The 23,983-nt window shown below is 38.8% G+C and overlaps 1 long non-coding RNA gene across 2 annotated transcripts in view; it reads right to left on the bottom strand.

Annotated features, from left to right (window-relative positions):
* The window catches only part of LOC126354643 (uncharacterized), a 59,528-nt gene that overhangs the window by 5,937 nt on the left and 29,608 nt on the right, over window positions 1–23,983 (bottom strand). Inside the window, exon 3 of one of the 2 annotated variants that reach the window (XR_007565363.1) lies at window positions 12,329–12,409. The exons of the other annotated variant lie outside the window; for it this stretch is intronic. This is a non-coding gene — a long non-coding RNA (uncharacterized LOC126354643). Of the gene's footprint in view, window positions 1–12,328; window positions 12,410–23,983 lie in introns of those variants that run through there. 2 annotated transcript variants of the gene reach the window in all.

The raw sequence follows: 23,983 nt of genomic DNA, 5'->3' as shown, positions 1-23,983 counted from the left end.
AGAGCAGTGGTGAAAGAGGTGTAGCATGACATAGACAACAAAATGTGAGGCTTCTCCTCTGATGGCTAGATGGAACAAAGATCTGTCAAGTGGTACAGCAAGTCATCCCACTTGAGATGGACCAGGGTGGGGTAGATGTTGGAGAAGAGACTCTTACACCATCTGTTGGTTCCTGACAGAAAACTGTAAACTGTGCTGCCCTCTCCAGCAAGTGTGTACGATATACTGTAGCTGTAATGGTTTCTGAACATAAATGTGTGAGCTGAAGTTACTCTGTTGATTTCCTTAAAATACTAGTGAATAGCAACACAAGATAAAGATTAATGACAATTTCCTTGCTATGTACAAATAAAATGTACATGGTAATAAATGTACCTGTCTGGTACATCTCCCCCGACCCAGTTCTGTGTGACTTCTAAAATGTACTCCCTTTCCTACACCCCTCTTCCTTCTCCACTGGCTCAGAAAGATTGCATAAGTATAATCTCCATTTATGTGTGTGTTGTTATGCCACCACTTGGTGAGTAGATTTTTTTTATCTATTGAATAACATCATATTGTCAAAAATTGAATATTTTCATTTTTATATAAACCCAGAAAAAGTAATTAAGATGTGGAAGTGGCACAAAATGTAATCTTCAAAATTCCACACAATAATGTCAAAATTGTAATGGGAAACTTTAGTATGCAAGAGAAAAAAAAGAAAATTCAGGAGAATCATTGGTGAATTCCCTGCACAAAAATAGTTTGATCAAAATTGAGGGAGACTGATGGAATTGTGTAGAAATTTCAAACTCAAAATTATATCGACCTATTTTAAGAAAAACCCTCAAAACAAAAAATGTGATGATCACCCAATCAGAATATAGATGAATTCCAAACCGATTATATTTGCAATCCATGTCTAAGAACTGTGCTGTCAATGGAATGTTAAACCCTGATCTTCCTTCATTCTTCCTTCATGTACAAATTTTGTATCCACAAGACAAGGAGTATCCAGTACACAAAAGTGCAAATATTATCACAGACCAGTACCTAACCTGAGAGAAATTAAATCAAAAGCCTCAGATATTTGGCAAAAATATGTCAGTAATTCCTAAATTTGATACCAGTAAAATCCAGCCTCTGCTATTAGCAAATGAACTCAACAAGACACAAGTGCAGAATTGATGACAACTCAAATCTAGTTTTGATACGCTTGGCATTATTGGCTCAAGTCTATCAAAACTGCCTAAAACCAAATTTCTTTACAAAGGCTGAACAAACACCCTTTGTGGATTGAAGATGATGAAAAATCAATAAAATCTTAACACAAGACATTCAAAACATAGAATAGAAACAAATAAATAACACACATGACATGTTCCTGGCAACTAGAAAAGAAGCTTCAAAATTAGACAAATGAAAAGGTAGAATGAGAATGATTAATTCCATGAAATTGAAGGCACCATAAAAAAAGAAAAATCCCCATATCAGGATTCTTACAACACATTTAAAGCAGTACCAATCCAAAATCTCACCTTCAAAAAGGAAAGTGGAAAATTTGCACTTTAACAACCAAGAAAATTGCACAGAACCTTGCAAATACTTGAAACCTTATAAATTCCCTAAACTGATTCTACTAGAAATTTCCCTGAAAACCAATCCAGATTCACAAGTAATAAATGAAGAGGAAACTGCCACATAAATAAAAAGTCTGAAAAAATAACAAAGCACTATTGATGACAGAATTGTTGCAGAACTCCTGAAATGATCTGGCCCAAATACCTTAAAAGATATTATATTGGTCATAAAAACATTGTGAGAGCTGAGAAAATTCCAAATGATTGGGTAACTGCCTTGCTACATCTATTACATAAGAAGGGAGACAGAACAGTGTTAATTTTAGAGGGATTTTCTGTCTTTCTGTTCCACACAAAATTCTCTTCTAACAATATATGAATATCAGCAGGTTTGTGATAAAACAGATGTTGCCGAGAGCAAATCTTATTTCTGAAACTAATTCGCAGACATCAAAAAATTTATAAGAAGAAAGTGACTCAGTGGGTCATAAGTCTGGCTTCCATATTCAGAAAGAAGAAGGTCTGTATTTCAAAAACACTCCACTTATTACTGAAGCACCAATAACAAAAAAAATGCATTTCAAAATACACAAAACTGATACATTACAACACAATAATCAAAATAATGTTTCATAATAGGGCTTTAAACAGAAAGATAGATAGAGAGAGGAGAGAAGGAAGGGGAAGGGAGGGGTTCTGTTCTCCTACCAGATAGAGGAAGGCTCTGCAGAGATGCATAGTAGGTGGGAAGTAAAATACTACTCAAGGACCATCAAAGAAATCAAAATCCTACGGTGACAGTCATCAGATTGGGCAGCATCTCTTCTCCAGGTTAATGACTTCTGAGAAAAAATACCAGTGCTAATAATTGTGGTTGTAAACCAGTGGCTCTAACAATAAGAGCCACTCCATACATCATGGAAGACTGTTGACTGTGGTGTGAAACAGATTACCTTAGATGGACAATCCACTGCACTAAAGTGCACAACAGACAGTCAGATTCTGGGAAGTCTGCAGCATTACACAAAGATGAGTTGAAGTGTCATGGAACCTGAAGCAAGATGAAGTATAGAAAACCAAATTACATGGATCCTTTCAACATAAATTCCCTTCTAAAAACTGGAAAATTAAAACATATTACAGACATTCTCAAAAATTACCAAATTTTCATAACAGTCCTAAAAGAAACAAGATTCATGGCTGAAAACAATTTTGATTTTAGAGGTTTCTTGACTACCAGACCAATTGTGTGAATGGATTGAAGAGTTCCTAGATAACAGAACGAAGCATGTCATTCTCAACGGAGAGAAGTCTTCCGAAGTAAGAGTGGATTCAGGTGTGCCGCAGAGGAGTTTTGTAGGACCGTTGCTATTCACAGTATACATAAATGACCTTGTGGATGACATCGGAAGTTCAGTGAGGCTTTTTGCGGATGATGATATCGAGAGGTTGTAACAATGGAAAACTGTACTGAAATGCAGGAGGATCTGCAGCAAATTGACTCATGGTGCAGGGAATGGCAATTGAATCTCAATGTAGACAAGTGTAATGTGCTGCAAATGCATAGAAAGAAAGAACCCTTATCATTTAGCTACAATGTAGCAGGTCAGCAACTGGAAGCAGTTAATTCCATAAATTATCTGGGAGTATGCATTAGGAGTGATTTAAAATGGAATGATCATATAAAGTTGATCGTCGGTAAAGCAGATGTCGGATTGAGATTCATTGGAAGAATCCTAAGGAAATACAATCTGAAAACAAAGGAAGTAGGTTACAGTAAGCTTGTTCGCCCACTGCTGAATACTGGTGTGGGATCCATACCAGATAGGGTTGATAGAAGACATAGAGAAGATCCAATAGAGAGCAGCATGCTTCGTTACAGGATCATTTAGTAATCGCGAAAGCATTACGGAAATGATAGATAAACTCCAGTGGAAGACTCTGCAGGAGAGAAGTTCAGTAGCTAGGTATGGGCTTTTGTTGAAGTTTTGAGAACATACCTTCACCGAGGAGTCAAGCAGTATATTGCTCCCTCCTATGATATTATATATAAGGGAGAGGGTAAGGAGTCATTCCAATCCCGGGAGCGGAAAGACTTCCCTTAGGGGAAAAAAAGGACAGGTGTACACTCGCACACACAAACACAATACCAACAATTAAAGGGAACAGCCATGGGTACCAGGATGGCCCCCTCGTATGCCAACCTGTTTATGGGTCGCTTAGAGGAAGCCTTCTCGGTTACCCAAGCCTGCCAACACAAAGTTTGGTACAGATTTATTGATGACATCTTCATGATCTGGACTCACAGTGAAGAACAACTCTAGAATTTCCTCTCCAACCTCAACTCATTTGGTTCCATCAGATTCACTTGGTCCTACTCCAAATCCCATGCCACTTTCCTAGACGTTGACCTCCATCTGTCCAATGGCCAGCTGCACACATCCGTCCACATCAAACCCACCAACAAGCAACAGTACCTCCATTATGACAGCTGCCACCCATTCCATATCAAACGGTCCCTTCCCTACAGCCTAGGCCTTCGTGGCAAACGAATCTGCTCCAGTCCTGAATCCCTCGACCATTACACCAACAACCTGAAAACAGCTTTCGCATCCGGCAACTACCCTCCCAACCTGGTACAGAAGCAGATAACCAGAGCCACTTCCTCATCCCCTCAAACCCAGAACCTCTCACAGAAGAACCCCAAAAGTGCCCCACTTGTGACAGAATACTTCCCGGGACTGGATCAGACCTTGAATGTGGCTCTCCAGCAGGGATTCGACTTCCTAAAATCCTGCCCCGAAATGAGATCCATCCTTCATGAAATCCTCCCCACTCCACCAAGAGTGTCTTTCCGCCGTCCACCTAACCTTCGTAACCTCTTGGTTCATCCCTATGAAATCCGCAAACCACCTTCCCTACCCTCTGGCTCCTACCCTTGCAACCGCCCCCGGTGTAAAACCTGTCCTATGCACCCTCCCACCACCACCTACTCCAGTCCTGTAACCCGGAAGGTGTACACGATCAAAGGGAGAGCCACGTGTGAAAGCACCCACGTGATTTACCAACTGACCTGCCTGCACTGTGATGCTTTCTATGTGGGAATGACCAGCAACAAACTGTCCATTCGCATGAATGGACACAGGCAGACAGTGTTTGTTGGTAATGAGGATCACCCTGTGGCTAAACATGCCTTGATGCACGGCCAGCACATCTTGGCACAGTGTTACACCGTCCGAGTTATCTGGATACTTCCCACCAACACCAACCTATCCGAACTCCGGAGATGGGAACTCGCCCTTCAGTATATCCTCTCTTCTCGATATCCGCCAGGCCTCAACCTCCGCTAATTTCAAGTTGCCGCCGCTCATACCTCACCTGTCTTTCAACAACTTCTTTGCCTCTGTACTTCCGCCTCGACTGACATCTCTGCCCTTACTCTTTGCCTTTAAATATGTCTGCTTGTGTCTGTGTATGTGCGGATGGATATGTGTGTGTGTGTGTGTGTGTGTGTGTGTGTGTGTGTGTGTGTGTGTGTGTGTGTGTGTGTGTGTGTTTGTGTGTGCGAGTGTACACCTGTCCTTTTTTTCCCCCTAAGGGAAGTCTTTCCGCTCCCGGGATTGGAATGACTCCTCACCCTCTCCCTTAAAACCCACATCCTTTCGTCTTTCCCTCTCCTTCCTGAAGAAGCAACCATCGGTTGCGAAAGCTAGTAATTCTGTGTGTGTGTTTGTGTGTTTTGTTCATGTGCCTGTCTGCCGGCGCTTTCCCGCTTGGTAAGTCTTGGAATCTTTGTTTTTGATATATTTTTCCCGTGTGGAAGTTTCTTTCTATTTTATTTACATCACAAAGAGACCATGAAGATAAAATCAGAGAGATTAGAACCCACACAGAGGCATACTGACAATCCTTCTTTCCACAAACTGGAATAGAAGGGAGAACCGATAGAGGTATTCAAGGTACCCTCCTCCACTCCGTCAGGTGGCTTGCGGAGTATGGATGTAGATTTAGATGTTCTTACAAACTGTAATACACACTTTTATCTTCAAAAAATTGCCTCAAAAATTCAGGTGTGTCCTATACTCAAAATTAATATAAAAACATCCAGTGTTTGATTTAAAATTCCCACCAGTCTTAAAAATGGCCATATATTAAACCCCATGGGAAACCTATCTCTAACTGGCAACATTGGATTCGACTGGCACCAGCAGAGCAACAATGTGACAAACATGAGTTGCCGGGATTCACAAACTGCTCCGCCATCTAAAACCCAGAATGTTGATTAGCCTATCATGCATCATTACAGTCTACAGTGCCAGTTAACTTGAACTGAAAGTGATTTGTGTTATCAGTAACAGTACAATATTTCTGTTAACAGCTACTTTTGTAATGGAAAAAATAAAATATGCTCATATGATGAGGCCCATAAATTGAAAGTAATAGTATATGCAGAAGAAAATGGAAACATAGCAGTTAAGCAGCATTTCAGCCCCCCACCAACAGAAAAAAAAGTTTGCATTTGACAGACCAATAAAGAAGAAACGCAAAAAAAATGAGGAAGATGCAAGATGCAGATATAGGACTGAATGCGAAATGGCCAAAACTAGAAGATGATGATTTTCAGGGATATTAAACATTAGTTTAGTTTTATAAATTAAGAATTTTTTTTAGTCTGGCTTTGCAATCTAATAATAAAAAGGTAAAAATGTTATTTAAAAAAATTGCTTAAAAATGGAGGTGAATCTTATAGCACATAAAAAATGGCAATATGCAAAGGAAAGATAGGCAAAAAAATATGGAAAACACATCGAACTTTGGAGCTGACTTCATAATAGTCACAAATATTTTGGACTCTTTTTATCAAGTTAAAACCACAAATTTGAGACTCTGCACACTTAGTTTCAGATTTGCTAACAAAATATACATTATTGTGAATGTGCATGCCCCCATAAATGAGGACAATAGAAAGGACAAAGAAAATGTGGGACATTTTTGAACCCAACAACAGGGTGGCACACGAAATGTGTTACCATTTTGTTTTTGAATATAAACTTTATTGTCAATACAATCTGAAAGGAACATATACTACAATGAACAGCTGTCCATGGAGATTTGTTCTAACTCAGCACATGATCAATATGTCTACCATTTTGTTTCCTAACTTCCTTCAAACGAACACTGAAGATAGTGATTACCCTACAGCACATGTCTTCCGCAATTTCACTGCAAGCTTGAAGAATAAGTCTTCTGAGCTCCATTAAATCACATGGACATTTTGGGAATATTTTTTCCTTTAGGTACCCCCAAAGAAAAAAGTCACATGGATTGAGGTCTGGGCTACTGGGGGGCCAATTTTGTCTGTCAGTGAAGCGACCTGGAAACCTGAGTGAAATGATCCGCATCTCAAAATGTACATGTAAAAACTCCAACACAGTGTTTGCAGTATGTTGCCTTGCTCCATCTTGCATGAACCACTGTGTGTTGAAGGGCAAGGCAGTAGCAAGAAGCTGTGGAATGAAGCTATTGTGAAGCATGCTCAAATAACGCTCGCTGTTCACAGTTTCTTCAAAGAAAAAGGGTCCAATAAGTCTGTGACTGGAAATTTCTGCTCACACTGTAATCCTCAGAGCCTAATGTTATCGTTCATGAAGCACTTGTGGATTTTCAGTGGCCCAAAAGCATACATTTTGTTTGTTAAATGAAAATGCGTCTTGTCTGAAAACCAAACGTTGTTGAGAGTTTCTTCCCTATCCTCCACCCACTGAGCAAACAGTAGTCTCTGCTGCTTGTGTTCTTCAGTGAGCTTCTGTGCACAGGTCATCTTGTATGGGTACATATGGAGGTCACTTTTAAGAATGCGTTGAACAGAGCATCTGGATATTCCCAGTTGTACTCTGCCTTTCTACATGATTTCCCACGACTTCTCTGTACAGCAACTCATGCCGCTTCAATATTCTCCGACAAACAAAGAGGCTTAGGCCGAGGTCGCTTCACTTCCAATACTGTTCCTTCCTGTACAAATTTATAATACAACCTGTGGATGGTCTTCTTGAAAGGGACCCATCATGTGTTATATTGTTGTCGAAAATGCCTCTGAGTCACAACAAGGCTTTTTGTTTCATGAAAAAGTAACACAATTGCCGATCGTTGCTGTTGTCAGTCTTCCATTGTCAGCCATTGCTGCTTACTAGTCTCCTAGCAGCAGTTTCATGAACTACACATCATTTCGTAACTCAATTGTTTTTCCAAGCTCTGCTGGTACTGCTGTAGAGATCCCAGTGGGATATCTAATGTATGTCGTAAATTGTGAAAGACACATTTGATAACACATTTTGTGTGCCACCTTGTACTTGACATTTTTCAAAAAATCCCAGAAAAATGCGATGTCCTACTTATGGGCAATTTCAGTGCTCAGGTAAGGAAGGAGAAAAACGAAAGTTGAAAACTATGCAGCACTAACAGAACTAACCAAAATGTCATCGGACTGATAGAACTATGCCTACTACACAACATGCTCCTGAAATCCACAGCATTTAAAAAGCTACCTAGAAAATAGAAAACATGGGCCTCACCAAACCCACACCTCGGTGAATTCGAACTCAATACGTGGAAACCAAATTGAATTCCATAAAGAAAGTCCTAAGAGGGGCCAACGGAGATTCTAATCACTACCCAAGGGAAAAATGATGAACTACACCAATAATCCCAAAAGAAAAAAATACTATTCTGAATAGGTAATAAACTCCAAAGTTTCCCCTCACAACTAAAGACATGCAAATAAAGCAAATAAAAGAAAGCCTAATAACTAGGCTCAAACAAATAGCTCCAAAAACCAAAGCCAAAATTCATTCCTAGTGGATGGAAGAATATGGCAGATTCCTTGAACTAAGAACAAAAGTGTGGCAACAGTGGCAATCACAGAAAAATGAACGTATCAGACAAACCTTAAGTGTAAGAAAATTGGTGAGCAAATGTCTCAAAAGAATTTTTAAAAAAATCTGAAGATGACTAACTCCTCCTTCAGATCAATGAAGACTTAATCAAAAATGCTGCGAAGAACTTTTATAAGACTTTTAAATGAGAAATATCTAAATACAGCCCACAAACTCTACAATTTCAAGACATAAATGGAAATATTGCCCACAACAACAGGGATAATTGCAAAATATTGGCAGAATATTTCAGATCCCCTGTACTGCAAAGAACTCCTAGAATAAGTGCACTTTAACACCTCAACAATTAGAATCCCTAACTTGGAACCATGCACCACTGAGGAACTACAGTCAGTCATTTCAAATCTCAAGAACTATAAGGCCTCGGGAGATAAGCAGATCACAGTTGAACTTTGGAAAAATGTCACCAAAAATGCCAAGGAATTTCTCCAACATACCTTTGAAGAAATCTGGATAAATGAAAGAATTCCAGATGTGTGGAAGATGGCCCTCATCCATCCAATCCATAAGAGAGGGTCAAAAACAGACCCTAACAATCACAGAGGTATCTCACTCCTAGTTACTACCTGAAGTGCTACCAAACACAACAGAACCCCAGTTAGACCATAAATTTGAGGAACATAAAACAGGTTTCATGGAAGGAATATCCTGCCCAAAACAAATCCTGAACCTCATGGACTACCAAAAGCCAAGAACAAAATCGTGTGTTGTCACTTTCATTGACTTCCAAAAAGCATATTTCTTAATGGACTGGGACTTTCAAATGTAGTCAGAGGATGGAACACAAAGATCCAGAGAGGAATCTGATTAGGAATCAAAAATTGAGGTGTCAAAGTCAATTGTCAAGCCTTTGCAGATGAGATGGTGCTACTAGCTGAGACATGGGAAGAAGCCAAAGAACAGACCCTCAGGCTACAAAACAAGCAGAAAAAATAGAGCTGAAACTCACCTTTTAAAAACACCAAGCAAAAGAGAAAGATAAAAAACCAATGAAAACATTTTAAAGTGGAAGAACAAAAAATAGAGATTATCAAAGAACGCAAATGTCTTGGAGAATGGAACAAATGGAATGCAGTCAAGAAAAGGGCAAAGAAACTCAGAAATAGTAAAGTTTAACTAGACTATGAAATCACCAAAATCACATGTAAGAAAAATTCCTTCTCAGGGAACTCAAAAATAAGACATTATAACACAATCATCAGAACAAAAGCCCCGTATGCAGCTGAAACACGGTCCATCACCAATCATGGCCCATTTAAAAGGCTGGAGTTCAAAGAAAGGAAGATATTAAGAAAAACCATTGGCCTCGGATTCCATACCTAGAAACAAATCTACACCAGAAATGAAACCCCTTATCAAACTACTAAAAAACCTCTCTGACAAAATGACAAAAATAAAAACTGATTTTTATGGACACATCCTCAGAATGAAGCCAAATGAATTAACCAAAAACGTTTTTGCTTACTATCATAAAAAAATGGTTTAAGGAATTGGAGAAGGACTCAACAGAAATCGAAATCACAAAAAATATACTCACAGATAAAACTGCAAAAAAAAAAAAAAAATGAAAAATGAAAAAAAAAGGTAACCAGAGATGAGAAAGAGAGGATCAAAGACAAAATCAAAACCAAATAAATCATCTAAATATCTGAAGAAGAAATGAAAGCAAGCTCAGAAAGAAGGAAACAATATTGGGCTAATAGAAAGGCAAAGAACATTGCAAAGTAATTGATTTAACATACTCCAAATTCGGGATGAACAAAAGACAAAGAAAATGAATCTGAACTGTAAAAGAAGGCCTGAAGGAGGCAGGACTAACAAAACTTGACATAGCAGACAGAAAAAAATTAGACAAAACATTAATGACTGTGCAGTTGACCTGGCAGAGAAACCTGAGAAGACTGGAACAACTTGGTTCAACGACTGAAAAGAGCCCATTCTAAAAGAATGAAATTAATATGAGCACAAAGAAAATCTAAAACAATACTCTGAAAAAGCCTTCTATGGTATATTGCATGGCCTATTAGGCCCCAAACATGAATAATAATACAATAACAAAATATTTTTGAAACCTTCTGCCATTAGTAATTAGAACTAAACAAATTTAAAAAAATAATTTTTCATTTACCAGTATTTGTTTTTAATAGCTATAAAAAAAACTCATTTTGATTTATGACTCCAAAAGAAGAATGGAAACCACATGACAGTTTGCGACTTAAGCTACAGTGGATACTTTCACTGTGGAGTGGATTCAATAAATGAAAATAGTTTAATGCAGATTAAAACCGCCAGAAATAATTGTTGTTTGGAACAAAACAACTCCTGACAGCTGTGAATATGAGCTGTAATTCAAGACCAATTTACTCTCAGGAGTACAAAAAGAACAATGCACTATATGAAGATAAGACAAGTTACAAAATATCTTAATAGTTGAGTCATAATTTCAATGAAGGTTTGTTTCTTCCAAAATTGTTATGAATATAAGGCATAAGCAATGTTTCAATACCATTCAACACAAAGTCAACAAACATTATTGTAAGGTGTTACATGTACACTATGTGATTAAAAGTATCCAGATACCTGGCAGATGACTTACAAGTTCGTGGTTCCCTCCATTGGTAATGCTGCAATTCAATATGGTGATGGCCCACCCTTAGCCTTAATGGCAGCTTCCTCTCTCTCAGGCATGTGTTCAATCAGGTGCTGAAAGGTTTTTCGGGAATGGCAGCCCTTTCTTCACGGAGTGTTGCACTGAGGAGAGGTTTTGATGTGATCGGCAAGGCCTGGCATGAAGTCGGCGTTCCAGTACATCCCAAAGACGTTCTATAGGATTCAGGTCAGGACTCAGTGCAGACCAGTCCATTACAGGGATGTCATGTAACCACTCTGACACAGGCCATGCATTATGAACAGGTGCTTGATCATGTTGAAAGATGCAATCATCATCCCTAAATTGCTCTTCAATGATGGTAAGCAAGAAGGTGCTTAAAACATCAATGTAGGCCTGTGCTGTGATAGTGCCATGCAAAACAACAAGGGGTGCAAGCCCCCTCCATGAAAAACATGATCACACCATAACACCACCACCTTCGAATTTTACTGTTGGCACTATACACACTGGCAGATGACCTGTTCACCGGGCATTTGCCACACCCACACCCTGCTGTCGGATCGCCACATTGTGTAGCATTATTCATCACTCCACACAATGTTTTTCCACTGTTCAATAGTCCAATGTTTATGCTCCTTACACCAAGCAAGGTGTTGTTTGGCATTTACTAGCATGATGTGTGGCTTATGAGCAGCTGCTCAACCATGAGATCCAAACTTTCTCACCTTCTGCCTAACTGTTATAGTACTTGTAGTGGATCCTGATGCAGTTTGGAATTCCTGTATGATGGTCTGGATAGATGTCTGGCTATTACACATTATGACCCTTTTCAAATTTCGGCGGTCTATGTCAGTCAACAGACGAGGTCAGCCTGTACACTTTTGTGCTGTATGTGTCCCTTCACAGTTCTACTTCACTATCACATTGGAAACAGTGGACCTAGGGATGTTTAGGAGCGTGGAAATCTCATGTACAGACATATGACACAAGTGACTTACAATCATCTGACCACGTTCGAAGTCCATGAGTTCCATGGAGCACCCATTCCTGCTCTCTCATAATGTCTAATGACTACTGAGGTCACCGATATTGAGTACCTGACAGTAGGTGGCAGCACAATGCACCTAATGTGAAAAACATGTTTTTGGGGGTGTTCAGATATTCTTGATCACATAGTGTGTTTGTTCTTGTAGATTATTTGTACCTTTCTATATTGAGTCATAAATCCCCACTTCTTCTCCCATGTTTTATTTGCTTTCTCTTGAGTACATATAGCTTCTCTTCTGTAAGAGAAACATTGATGTGTTGTAAACAGAAACGATGTGGACACATCAAAAAATGTTCTGCATCACCTTGGTTCTGAGAGTTCCGGAGGCTGTACAGAAAATTGGAGTAGGGATCAACATAAACATCATTTCTGCCCTTTTTGTTGCTCATGAAAGCCACACATTGCATGTTGTACCATGATACAGTGAGACATTCAGAGATGGTGGTGCATATTGCTGAAAACACTGGTACCTCTAATACCCAGTAGCACATCCTCTTGCACTGACGCATGTTTGTATTTGTAGTGGAATACTATCCTCAAGTTCATCAAGACACTGTTGGTACAGATTGTCCCATTCCTCAATGGTGATTCAGTGTAGATCCCTCAGAGTGGTTGGCGGGTCATGTTGTCCATAAAAAGCCATTTTCAATCTATCCTAGGCATGTTTGATAGTGTTCATGTATGGAGAACATACTGGTCACTCTAGTCAAGTGATGTCAATATCCTGAAAAAAGTCATTCACTAGATGTGCATGATGGGGGCATGAATTGTCGTCTATGAAGACAAATACCTCGTCAATATACTGCCAATATGGTTGTGCTATCAGTTCGAGGATGGCATTCACCTATCATACAGCCGTAATGGCACCTTACATAACTACCAGCGGTGTACCTCAGCCCCGCATAATGCCACCCCAAAACAGCAGGGAACCTCCACCTTGCTGCACTCGCTGGACAGTGTGTCTAAGGTGTTCAGCATGACCGCATTGCCTCCAAAAACATGTCCAATGATTGTCTGGTTGAAGGCATCGGTGAAGAGAACGTGATGCCAATCCTGAGGGCCCATTTGGCGAGTTATTGGGCCCATCTGTACTGCACTGCATGATGATGTGGTTGCAAAGATGGGCCTCGCCATGAGTGTTGGGAGTGAAGTTGTGCACAATGCAGCATGTTGCTCACAGTTTGAGTCGTAACACGATGTCTTGCGGCTGCATGAAAATCATTATTCAACATGGTGGCATTGCTGTCAGGGTTCCTCCAAGCCACAAGCCGTAGGTAGCAGACATCCACTGCAGTAGTAACCCTTGGGCGGCCTGAGCGAGGCATGCCATCGACAGTTCCTATATCTCTGTATCTCCACCATGTTCAAACAACATCGCTTTGGTTCACTCTGAGACACCTGGACACTTCCCTTGTTGAAAGTGCTTCCTGCCAATAAATAACAATGTGGATGTGATCAAACCACAGTATTGACCATCTAGGCATGGCTGAACTACAGAAAACATGAGCCATATACCTCCTTCCCGGTGGAATGACTGGAACTGTATTGGCTGTCGGATCCTCTCTGTCTAATAGGTGTTGCTCATGTATGGTTGTTTACATCTTTGGGGAGGGGGGTTAGTCACATCTCTGAACAGTCAAAGGGACTGGGTTCTGTGAACAATATCCACAGTCAATGTCTATCTTCAGGAGTTCTGGGAACTGAGGTGATGCAAAACTTTTTTTGATGTACGTATATTAATGCACTATTATAAAATAAATTATACATTTACTAAGCTATTAAACTGAAATGAAATTGAAATTTATTTATTTGCATGTGGACAACTGTGGTGTTGAATAAGGTATTGTCAATACATGCCTGATTGGACAAAGGTTAACATGTATAAATAACATTACATAGATATTGGTTATTATATAAACAGATTTACATTATCAAACATTTTGTTACAGAGGTTATGTAGGCTACAAATAAGGTTGTATTCACAGTCACATTAATGAAAGTTTATCATTTTTTCAGTACATATAAATACATTTATTTTACAAAACACATTTTCTTTCAGCCATTTTAAATTTATTTTATGTAATTTCATTGTGCTGTAAGGTATACTGTCGAAAAATGTTTTGCCAGCATCTGAAAAATTATTTTTGACTTTACGTAATTGAGTCCACAGAATGACTAATAAGTTCCTATCTCTGTTACTGCATAAGTGCACACCTGACCTACTTTCATACTCATGGGTATTATGTTTAGCTTGCATAAGTACCATGAGTATGAAGAGGCTGGGGGCTGTAAGTATCTTATGTTCAACAGAGTATTGTTTGCAAGAAGTTAATATGCTTTAGCCAAATAAACATCTGATGGATTTCTTACACCTGATAAAGACCTCTCTTGCCCCAGCAGAGTTTCCCAAAAGTAGTATCCTATAATGTAGATGTGTATGGAAGAAAAGAACTCGTGATAATTTACTATGGAGATTTTCTATGTGGGTGTTCCAGAATAATGTACTATCAAGATAGGTGACTTATAAGTTTACTGAGTGATTTTGTCCATTATTAATATTTCTAAGAAGAAAGAGCATATGTTCAGTTTTACTATTATTTAATGTCAGCCTGCTTTTTCTGGAACAACTGAGGTACCTTTTCCATCATGGAGTTGTTCACTTGTTTAGCAGCATTCACATCATGATGTGTGCAATAAAAGTTATATCACCGACATACATGAAAAATTTATAAGGTAGTAGGTTAGAGAAGTCATTCACATAGACAATAAATAAGAAAGTACCAGCACAGATACTTGTCGAACTCTGCATTTTACTTTCAGAAGATCAGGTTTATTATTTGAATTTACAACAGCAATCTGGTTTCTATTTGAAAATATGATTTCAGTAATGTTAGTTCTGTTTTAATTATTCCATATGTCTCAAGTTTCTTAAACAAAATGCTATGTGGGATGGTGTCAGATGCCATGGTGAGATTTGGGTCTTTCATTAATGTTTCAATAATTTTTGAAATTATTGGTACAACAGCTGTGGGTCTGTAATTTTGGGGTGAATTTCAGTCTCCCTTTTGTATATGTGCAAGACAATTGTCAGTTTCAGACAGTCTGGAAATGTTCCCTCTCTAAAGATCCTATCTACGAGTTACAGTCAAACACATACAGCATCTATTATTCTTTTTATGACAAAATTAGAGAAACATGTATATTCTCAGTTCTAGAGTTGCTCAGTGACATGTCAACATCCAGTCTGTTCTGGGGATAAATAGTCTGCCATCCAAATTTTGGCAAGTCTACCTTAAGCACTGCTTCTTGTGAACTGGGAAGTCTATCTTTGTAATCTAAACTTCTTTCATTTGACATTGCTAATTTCACAGAATTTATAAAACTATTATTTGGCTCATCTACACTTAGTGGAACTAGTAGATCTTTAGCAGTGAGCCCAGCTTCTGCTTTAACTATTTTCCAAGCAGCTTTACATTTGTTACAGGACTGATAAATGTAGATATCACTGGCTTTCTTCTTTGTCGAAATATATTTTTTAATTTTTCATATGAATGTCTATACTCATTAACAGTATGGGATTCATCATAGTAAATTTGTAACAGATCCTTAAATTATTCAAATAGGTTGAGTACCAATTCTATGAAATCATTGTGTCTGTTCTGTCTGACATGTCCAAACAAACAGACACCACACAGAATTTGCAGCTGTGATACATATTGTGTAAATTGACAGTTTAGGGGATATAAAAGGAAAGGAATATGCAGAATAAGCAGTGATGAGTGAAAAACACTGTGACTGGGTGATGAATATGTTAACGCAACTGTCTAGTAAGTGGGAGATTGCTGCTTTCACTCATTTCCACTGGTTCCACATAAAGTCCTGATGCAGCTCGACATCAATAGTCCCATCCCATTTCTTTCCTTTCTTCCCCCTTCCTCCTTCAATTTACATGATATATATCACATCAATTTATTCTGCATGGTGTTTGTTCATTCAAATATGTCCAAAAGAACAGACACCATGCACTCATATAATTGATTTGCCAAAATGGGCAATGAACCCACCTCCCTCAGTGCAGATTCACAAATACATCCAACCTCCTCAAACTCAAAGTAGCAAGCATCAAGGACATGGACATGTACTGAGGATAGGTGGAGCTAGGTGGAAATGTGGGCTGACTGAGAGACATGCCAAGACAGTCCACACAGTTGTGTTCAACACTGTGTCCACAAGCACAGTGGTTAATGCACCTCTCTAGGCAACAGTCTGGATGATTGACTGATCTGGCCTTGTAACAATAACCAAAACGGCCTTGCTGTGCTGGTACTGCGAACGGCTGAAAGCAAGGGGAAACTATGGCCGTAATTTCTCCCGAGGGCATGCGTTTTACTGTATGATTAAATGATGATGGCGTCCTCTTGGGTAAAATATTCCGGAGGTAAAATAGTCCCCCATTCGGATCTCCGGGCGGGGACTACTCAAGAAGATGTCGTTATCAGGAGAAAGAAAACTGGTGATCTACGGATCAGAGCTTGGAATGTCAGATCCCTTAATTGGGCACGTAGGTTAGAAAATTTAAAAAGGGAAATGGATAGGTTAAAGTTAGATATAGTGGGAATTAGTCAAGTTCGGTGCCAGGAGGAACAAGACTTCTGGTCAGGTGACTACAGGGTTATAAAAACAAAATCAAATAGGGGTAATGCAGGAGTAGGTTTAATAATGAATAGGAAAATAGGAATGCGGGTAAGCTACTACAAACAGCATAGTGAATGCATTATTGTGGCCAAGATAGATACGAAGCCCACACCTACTACAGTAGTACAAGTTTATATGCCAACTAGCTCTGCAGATGACGAAGAAATTCAAGAAATGTATGATCAAATAAAAGAAATTATTCAGATAGTGAAGGGAGATGAAAGTTTAATAGTCATGGGTGACTGGAATTTGGTAGTAGGAAAAGGGAGAGAAGGAAACGTAGTAGGTGAATATGGACTCGGGCAAAGAAATGAAAGAGGAAGCCGCCTGGTAGAATTTTGCACAGAGCACCACTTAATCATAGCTAACACTTGGTTCAAGAATCATAAAAGAAGGATGTATACATGGAAGAAGCCTGGAGATACTAAAAGGTATCAGATAGATTATATAATGGTAAGACAGGGATATAGGAACCAGGTTTTAAACTGTAAGACATATCCAGGGGCAGATGCGGACTCAGACCACAATCTATTGGTTATGACCTGTAGATTAAAACTGAAGAAACTGCAAAACAGTGGGAATTTAAGGAGATGGGACCTGGATAAACTAAAAGAACCAGAGGTTGTACAGAGTTTTAGGGAGAGCATAAGGGGGCAATTGACAGGAATGGGGGAAAGAAATACAGTAGAAGAAGAATGGGTAGCTTTGAGGGATGAAGTAGTGAAGGCAGCAGAGGATCAAGTAGGTAAAAAGACGAGGGCTAGTAGAAATCCTTGGGTAATAGAAGAAATATTGAATTTAATTGATGAAAGGAGAAAATATAAAAATGCAGTAAATGAAGCAGGCAAAAAGGAATACAGACGTCTCAAAAATGAGATCGACAGGAAGTGCAAAATGGCTAAGCAGGGATGGCTAGAGGACAAATGTAAGGATGTAGAGGCTTATCTCACTAGGGGTAAGATAGGTACTGACTACAGGAAAATTAAAGAGACCTTTGGAGATAGAAGAACCACTTGTATGAACATCAAGAGCTCAGATGGAAACCCAGTTCTAAGCAAAGAAGGGAAAGCAGAAAGGTGGAAGGAGTATATAGAGAGTCTATACAAGGGCGATGTACTTGAGGACAATATTATGGAAATGGAAGAGGATGTAGATGAAGACGGAATGGGAGATACGATACTGCGTGTAGAGTTTGACAGAGCACTGAAAGACCCGAGTCAAAACAAGGCCCCCGGGTAGACAACATTCCATTGGAACTACTCACGGCCTTGGGAGAGCCAGTCCTGACAAAACTCTACCATCTGGTGAGCAAGATTTATGAGATTGGCGAAATACCCTCAGACTTCAAGAAGGATATAATAATTCCAATCCCAAAGAAAGCAAGTGTTGACAGATGTGAAAATTACCGAACTATCAGTTTAATAAGTCACAGCTGCAAAATACTAACACGAATTCTTTACAGACGAATGGAAAAACTAGTAGAAGCCGACCTCGGGGAAGATCAGTTTGGATTCCGTAGAAATGTTGGAACACGTGAGGCAATACTGACCCTACGACTTATCTTAGAAGCTAGATTAAGGAAGGGCAAACCTACGTTTCTAGCATTTGTAGACATAGAGAAAGGTTTTGACAATGTTGATTGGAATACTCTCTTTCAAATTCTGAAAGTGGCAGGGGTAAAATACAGGGATTGAAAGGCTATTTACAATTTGTACAGAAACCAGATGGCAGTTATAAGAGTCGAGGGACATGAAAGGGAAGCAGCTGAGGAAAATGCAAATAATGTTTTTCAAAGAATTATTAGGTGGTTTTCCGCAAATGGACTTTCATTGAACTTTGAAAAAACACTGTACATACAGTTCAGTACAGGGAAAGGCATAACACCGGAAATAAATATAGAGTGTGAGGGAAAATCTTTAGCTAAATCAGATTGTTCAAAATTTCTGGGTGTCTGTATTGATCAGAATTTAAACTGGAAGACACACATTGACAATCTACTGAAACAATTGAGCTCAGCTACCTATGCTATTAGTGTCATTGCAAATTTTGGAGACAAGCATATCAGTAAGTTACCTTACCATGCATATTTTCATTCGTTGCTTTCTTACGGAATCATCTTTTGGGGCAATTCATCACTAAGAAAGAAAGTATTTATTGCACAAAAACGTGTTATCAGAATAATGTCTGGGGCTCATCCAAGATCATCTTGTAGACAATTATTTAAAGAATTAGGGATATTGCCAGTAGCTTCACAATATATATACAGCCTAATGAAATTTGTTGTTAGTAACCCAGATCACTTCAGAATTAATAGCACAGTCCACAGCTACAATACTAGGAGACAGGGTCACCTTCACTACCGTTCATTGAATTTGACATTGGCACAAAAGGGGGTGAATTATACTGCCACAAAGATTTTTGGGCACTTGCCAAACAATATCAAAAGTCTAACAGACAACGAATCGGCATTCAAAAGTAAGTTAAGGGAATTCCTGAATGACAACTGCTTCAACTCCATAGATGAATTTTTAGACATAGGCTAAAGAAATACAGTAAGTATTAACAATTGTACCGTATATAAGACTAACAAAGATTATTTGGGATAAATGAATCTTTTGTACTTTGACACGTTCCACATCATTACGAAAGAATCGTGTTCATGATCCATGGAACAAGTAATATAACTAACTAACTAACTAACTAACTAAGCAGTGGTTGGGAAGGGAGTCAGACAGGGTTGTAGTCTCTCTCCGATGTTATTCAATCTGTATATTGAGCAAGCAGTAAAGGAAACAAAAGAAAAATTCGGATTAGGTATTAAAATCCATGGAGAAGAAATAAAAACTTTGAGGTTCGCCGATGACATTGTAATTCTGTCAGAGACAGCAAAGGACTTGGAAGAGCAGTTGAACGGAATGGACAGTGTTTTGAAAGGAGGGATATAAGATGAACATAACTAAAGCAAAACTGAAATGTAGTCGAATTAAGTCGGGTGATGCAGAGGGAATTAGATTAGGAAATGAGACACTTAAAGTAGTAAAGGAGTTTCGCTACTTGGGGATCAAAATAACTGATGATGGTCGAAGTAGAGAGGATATAAAATGTAAACTGGCAATGGCAAGGAAAGTGTTTCTGAAGAAGAGAAATTTGTTAACATAGAGTACAGATTTAAGTCTCAGGAAGTCATTTCTGAAAGTATTTGTATGGAGTGTAGCCATGTATGGAAGTGAAACATGGACCATAAATAGTTTGGACAAGAAGAGAATAGAAGCTTTCGAAATGTGGTGCTACAGAAGAATGCTGAAGATTATATGGGTAGATCACATAACTAATGAGGAAGTATTGAATAGGATTTAGGACACGAGAAGTTTGTGGCACAACTTGGCCAGAAGAAGGGATCATTTGGTAGGACATGTTCTGAGGCATCAAGGGATCACCAATTTAGTATTGGAGGGCACCGTGGAGTGTAAAATCATAGAGGGAGACCAACAGATGACTACACTAAGCAGATTCAGAAGGATGTGGGTTGCAGTGGGTTCTGGGAGATTAAGAAGCTTGCACAGGATAGAGTAGCATGGAGAGCTGCATCAAACCAGTCTCAGGACTGAAGACCACAACAACAACAACAGTAAGTGGAATCCTAGTCTCTCACACATTTTCACTCATTGAGCCAATGCAGCTGACGTCAGTAACCCCTTCCCTTTCTTTTCCTTTCTCCCCTCTCCAACTTCAATTTATAATGTGTACGGTTAGTTATTTTTTCTTTTGACTCTTTTAAATTTAAAAAAATGCTAATACACTGTGATTTCAACTGATTTAAATGTAGATTCTTTGATAAATGTTGTATTAAGTGCACTAATACTTTTTTATAACATATTCCATAAAACTAGAATTTTTATATGACCTACAGACCATTTCCTACTGCAACAACATTATCACAGTTCATAATACAGCTTTTGTGTCTATCATAGCAATAACACAAGAAATAATACTTACAGGCAATGAAAAGGTAATGGTAATTCCCTGGTCTTGGAGACCATTTTAGAAGGGAGGCTTTTCACTAATAATTTATATTATTATTATTATTATTATTATTATTATTTAGTGCAGTGGGATACATAATGTTTTCTCACATTCAATATTTTTTCAATTCTAGTAGGATTATGAAGGCAAAATATGCTAATTTATCATATGTCTGACTTGTTTCCTATTACTTTCCTGAGAATTCTCTCAATGAGGGTATAGTGGTAACCAGTGTTGAGGCCTATGACTGTAAAATCTCAAATCCCTCTCAAGAAATGATACTTTCTGCCATATGTATAATTCTTCATTAAAACCTTAGTCCAAATTCTGTAGAATTCCTGCACTCTGTTCTTTGCTGATTCTTCAAGATCCATTACACCTACAGGACCAATCTTGTCCAACACTTGCTACTTTCTGGTAGATGGGACATCTTTTCGGATGATGACTCAGCATCTTTCCAAAAATATCATCTCACTGTCAACTTCTGGCTTCAGCCATGGCTTGATTTGCAGCTAATGTACTCAAATCTAATTTTCTGTGGACAACATGAGAAATCCAAATGATAGGGTAGAAGATAGTCAACAGAAAAAAGATCAGACCACACAGTGTGATGAAAGATTCATGCACTTATCACATGTTAGCAATAGAAAATTGTCTTTCACAGAATTTTGTCCTATGCGTACTTCTGGCAGTAATTGGACATTAAAGATTGCAGTCTGGCAACACTGTAATCACATGTATGATAACTATCTCTGTCAGCTTATAGGAGTAGAGCTATACAGTTGGTGCAATGGATAGAATTTTCGGTTGGCATGCAGGAGGTCAGGGTTCGATACTGGGTCAAGGCATATTTGTTTTTATTTGCTAACTGTAGTCTTTGTGGTACAGTACCCGATCTGGCATCCTAATCATTATACAGTGACTACAGTGGGTCTTCTACAAAACATTTGTGCTTAGATATTATGAACACAGAAATGAAATACAATCATTTTCATTGGTCAGGTTTTACAGAAGCCTGTTGCACGTCATGGATTCAAATTGTTCTGCACCACTGCATCTACTACATTCCAAACCTGTTTTCTGTTTGTTCTCCCCCCAGTGTTCCCATCAATTAGTACCAACTATTATTCATGTCATGTTCAGGTCCATTACATTTTGTTAGGGCCTTAAGTCACCAGTAGGGCTAACAACATGCTTGCAAATAATTTTCAAACTTAGTTACCATTGATATGAATTATCACCATGGAACTACTAATTATGCATTTCAACATTGAGTCTGATAAGCTCATGCTATTCAGTAATTATCTTCATGCATTGATTTTATTATTATTATCAATGGAAATGTGGAAATATCACATCCATTACCATTAGGGAAACAGTGTAATTCAAAACTTAACATTTCACAGTTAGCAATGTTGAGATGAATCACGCAGAACAAAAGCCGTAAGAGAGGTGATGCATGTTAGGTGGAACAGTCCACTGTGACTAATGATGTGTTTATACTGAATGTGCTGTTTACAAGACAGAGACTAGTTGCCATTGGAGTAACATACCTATGACAGGCTCCATATATGTTCATACTCTATTGTATTTCCTATTTGTGTTATTCTAGAACAGTGTGGCAGGCACATGGCACACACAAATTATGAATATGTGGATATGCTTCTGGTCCTTGGTGCATCTATTAAACTGGGGTGATGTTGCTGCTCATGAATATGCTGCTAGATATCCTGGTCAATGTCATCCATACAGAAATGCATTTTGTTATCTGGAGCTGCGGCACTGGGAGACAAGTTCCCTCCACCCATCATCACGTAACAGAGGTTGTCCATGATCTTGCCATACTCCATCTACTGAGGAAGCTATTCTGGAGGTCATACACCAAGAACCCCAGTGAAGTACATGTAGCACAGCAAGGCAACTGCATGTCTCACAATGCACTGTCACTGACATACTGCACGAGCATGGGCTGCACCCCTATCATTATTCTGTAACTCAACACCTGCATTTTGCTTACTGCCTTCTGCAGATGCAGTCCAGTGAATGGTTCCAACAAGAAGAGGAACCCAACAACAACTTCATAAACACTGTAATACAGTCAGATAAAGCAGCATTTACTAATGAGGGTCTCTTCAATATGCACAATGCCCATCATTGTTGTGTTGTTACCTGCATGTCACCCATGACCGCAGCTATCAAGCTCCCTTCGGCATCAATGTCTGGCCGGAATATTGGGAAACAAGAGTTTTGGTCCCTATGTGTTGGCTGACCAGTTTACTTGAAAAGATATCATGCATTCCTCTCAAACCATTTGGGCGGTAAAATGGAAAAGATGTTCCATTTCATGTTCAATTGAGGTTATGGTTCCAACATGATTGTGCACCTCCATACTTTGGAATTAATGTGTGATGGTATTTAGACAGAACATTTCCAGGGAAATGACTTGGCTGGGGAGATCCAATTGCATGGCCTCAATGTTCACACCTGACCTAAGAACCCTGGATTTCTTCATGTGGGGACACCTGAAGGAGCATGAGTATTCTACTCTGCTGACACACTTTTAAGAACTGATGGCATGTGTTCAATTTGCTCTTGTATCTGTGGATGCAGCCATGTTGTGAACATTCCAGGTCTGTGTGATTCAGCACGGTGGTCATTATGGAAATTATTATTGTCACTGGTTGCTAATGTGTTACATCTGAGTGAACATACTGCATGTAGTATAAATGACTTGCAGATGTTGAGTTATTTAACCATGCAGTCATCTTTAGCATCTTGAAACTGATATTGTTTTTATATTTATTTTGTCCTGTGACAGATCACTTATGTCAACTATCTATTTCTGACTTATCTAATCATTTTGGTTATGTTCACCACTACAAAACACTGTGCTATGTAAATGTAGGGTATATGTGGGTTAGGTGTATACTAAGTATTATATGGCAGAATAAAATCAGCAAATAAAAATAAATACACCTCAACTCAGAATCGAACCGTCAAACTCCTGCATGCTAACCCAAAATGCTATAGTTTCCTGTGTAAAATAAATGGGAATCCACAAGTGTGTGTTCCCACAAAACTTGTTAATGAC

Source organism: Schistocerca gregaria, chromosome 3 (genome assembly GCF_023897955.1).
Source record: "Schistocerca gregaria isolate iqSchGreg1 chromosome 3, iqSchGreg1.2, whole genome shotgun sequence".
NCBI classification, from domain to species: Eukaryota; Metazoa; Arthropoda; class Insecta; order Orthoptera; family Acrididae; genus Schistocerca; species Schistocerca gregaria.
Note: the sequence above shows the minus strand (reverse complement) of the source record. Positions and strands in the feature narration are given on the sequence as shown.